Genomic DNA, 3,966 nt, shown 5'->3' with positions numbered 1-3,966 from the left:
TCTCAAATTAAGATATTTAGTATGTTGTCTCTTGTATATCTCAAAGTTCAAACCAACTGTTTTCAAATCCAACAATGATAAGCAAATATTTGTGGTTTTGATAAATCTCGTAAAAATATACAAATATACTTTAAATGCAATTAAAAAACATTTTGCCCATGTACTTTTGATATTTTATTTGGAATATGGACAAATTATAAATCTTGTATTCAATTACCAAGCTATTTTACCTCTAAACTCTAAACAATAATAATTTATACTATACTTACCTAATACCTAACACACGAATGAAAAAAATAGAAATTTTAAATTTTAACAAGTTGACGGACAGTAACTATAATAGCAGTCATACTAATTTAAGTTGTAATATGACCATGACTGGTATAGCAGTTATATAGTAAAAGTCGTAAAATGGCATGACTGCTAGAGCAGTTGCGTTTCTTGTGGCTTCACCAAATTGGAAATTATCTAGTGTCCTATCGTGACTTACTAACAATTTAGGCAAAAAAATAAAAAAAATATTCTAAGAAATATATAAAAATTTATGGACTATGCCCAATCAGAGAGACAACCAAATTACAGTAATTTGCATAACTGCATTAGCAGTCATGTCCTTCAACGTGTTTTAACAAGCTATACATAGCACAAAGGGAGCAAAAATATTAAAAAATGAAATCATGCCTAGCAGATTCAAATATAAATATTTAGTGGAAATTGCAAGTCTCTACAGTTATTCATTTTTAGTTAGGTACTGCAAAAAAACAATCATTAGATTTTGTCAAAAACTGGTTTTGTGTAATTATTCTATTAAGTTGAAAATCACCTGAAATGTGTTTCCTATAAAGTACCGACTAGATCCAATTTACTACCAGAAACCACCTTCTAAGTTGATAATAAAATCATAATTACTGCTCCAAAGTCCAAGAAATCAAAGCTGATGACAGACATAATAAAACACATATCATTATGAAACTAATTCATTCATTAATCCGCTCGGAATTTAAAATAACAGAGTATAATGTATTTAGCTTATCGTAAAATTGTACATATTATGCGTTAGCGCAGTAAGACAGAGGTAACACATGGACGTTCTCTTAACTGGACGACTTTTGAAAAGGTACTTTGATAATATTGTATGTGCTATATGCACAACATAATATATTATAACAATATCATCTGGGTGATCATCTCGTAAACACGTCCACATATAGTAGCACCTATACCAATTTCATTCTTACCTATACGACCACATTATAATATTTACCTAAATAATTATCTTGGCATGATACTTTCTAATTCTTACATTTTATTATTTAGTTGATAATATTATATTATACAGCCATATATGTAGTTACTATAAAGTATACCTATACTATAATAGCACTGATTAAAAATAGTATCTGAATACTGAATGATAAATGATAGTAGGAACACTAGGAACAAACTCGAATGTAGCCATCCCTAACAGCACAAAGTCATCCATCAGACCCTCACTATACGTCCTTATAGGGTATTGGGCACTTTATAAAAGTCGTCCGTAGATATCAAATGGATACCCTAATGGCCCAATGTTCACATCCATAGATTAGTCTTACTGCGGGATGTTCCTTTGGAAATAATTTTTTAATTATTTATGTCCACCCGAATGCTAACATCTTATCCATTAATTATACTATATTGATTATCAACAGACTCTTAGATTTAGGGTTGTGGGGGCCTCAGGACCTTATAATATTGAGAAACTTACTACAAAAGGGACTTATTTTGTGGGGGCCTCTTATTATAATTGAATCTTGTGAGGACCTTCTTAAATCCAGCCCTGAACAGAGTTCCTTTAGGAAACCAACGGACCAACTATTGAATACATAATTACTTATATATTACCTATTCACTACGACACTACCTATAATTATTATTCATTAGTAATTAACTCCAAATTATAAACAAATGTTATTAATAATTAATATTTTTAGGACTTATTATATTATTTACAATTAAAAATTGTAAGTAATACGTTTTTTTAACAATAATATATTTAATAAAAAACATTGGTGATACAAATGAAAATTTGTAATTTACTACGTCATATTAAATACATATTAAATGAACAATAAATGGAGAAATAATAAAAAAAAATAGTACATGCCTATTATTATTGTATATAGAAGTAATTCCAAATACAAAATAATATACTTATATACTGTAATATATGATGTTACAATACTTACACATTTGTTTTAAGTTAAAACACTTAAATATTTACATACATAGGTATTATGTTATATTTAAAATTTTAAACACAATCGAGCATTATTAATTATCATCAATAGACTTTCAAATTAGCAACAAACATTATGAATATTTAATAGTTTTAGTAGACTAATTGCATTTTTGATAAATATATTTTTTAACAATTATAATATATTCAATCTTAAACATTGGTGATACACATCAAAATGTTATTATTATAGAATTATTATCGGTATTTTTAATTTACGTACCCAATTGGCGTTGGCTGTCGTTTAATATAAATATATAATACAGGCTAGTATAAGTCATTCAGAGTGGTTATATACGGAATCGTGGTATAGGACTCTTAATGGATTCAAAATGGATACTTATCATTTACGGCCCGGGAACTCTGTGCTATTATAGGAATATAGGATGATTGGAAAACACCATGAGGCGCACGAGTGGAAACCACGGTTGTAGATATATATATATAATACATATAGTGGTATATATAGTGGTTTCCACTCGTACGCCTCATGGTGTTTTCGAATCACCCTATATTCCCCGATTGTATAATATCTACAACCGTGGTGTAAACCGATGACGATTATAGTAATATTATTATGTTTGGCATCATGGAATTCTATACTGGCCGTTTTTAAGGAGTTCAGTATAGGCAATTTTCTAAATGTTTGCTGTCGTGTAAAATACATGTGCGTAGAAAGTGATCATTAATTATGTGAGTGACAGTAGTTTAAAAGAAATAGCGGAGTGCTCCCGCGTGCTTTTACTTTTCTAAAACTTTCGATCTATTGCCAGTTGTATTAACTTACCTATTTATCCAATAAAATATCTGAAAAAATATTTAAAATCATCACGAAGTTGAGTTGAAAATGAGTACCTAGGTACATTTTTCAATTATTTTTTTTAGTTTAATATTATTAAAATTTTAAAATACTTAAAATTCAAACTTCAAATATAAAAATTTAAGGGTTTAAGAGTTCAATTTTAAAAAGTTGAAGAGCCGTTTGAAAACTTCTTTGTAAATTCGAATATGATTTCAAAAGTTCAATCCGATTACTAGAACAGTCGGTACAATTTATTGGCATAAGACAGGTGTATAATTTTGGAAGAAACCCAGCCGTGATCAAATCCCCATAATATAACTTTAGCGTCTTTTTGGAAAAAAACTTCCAATTTTACCCTCGCCTCGATATTACGTAAACTCGCGCAATGTGTAGTCATTGGTTGTCGATCAACACGACGACTATCGATAGTTGCGTAAGCGGTGCAGTACAACGGGCTTCAGAGTGCAACCATATTATACATAATATCCACACTGCCAGACTGCGTCCCGTAAACATTATTAATTTAAATAAAATAATAATAATATCGTCTTGTCCGGCAAATAACGACCGTAAAACAGTATTTTATGCGGTTGTCGAAAGACACTGGTGCACTACGACCGCGACCGCCGACGAAAAATCTACCACATTATCACCACCTATACCTACCTACTAAAATAATTTATAATAATAAGCCGTGCCAGCAGTGAGCAGCTGCGATGGTACTCGGCACTTGGCTGCCCGGAGACGCGAGGCGGTATAAGAGCGGTTAAACAGCATTCCCTCCATGGCGGCGACGGCGGCCGTGTAAATGCGATAAACGCGTCGTCCGCCCGCCCGCCCTCCTGCCCGCCCGCCTGCCCGCCCGCCAACGCAACACAGCACTCAG

This window comes from Metopolophium dirhodum, chromosome 1, assembly GCF_019925205.1.
Source record: "Metopolophium dirhodum isolate CAU chromosome 1, ASM1992520v1, whole genome shotgun sequence".
In the NCBI taxonomy this organism is placed as follows: Eukaryota; Metazoa; Arthropoda; class Insecta; order Hemiptera; family Aphididae; genus Metopolophium; species Metopolophium dirhodum.
This window is presented reverse-complemented; position numbering follows the sequence as displayed.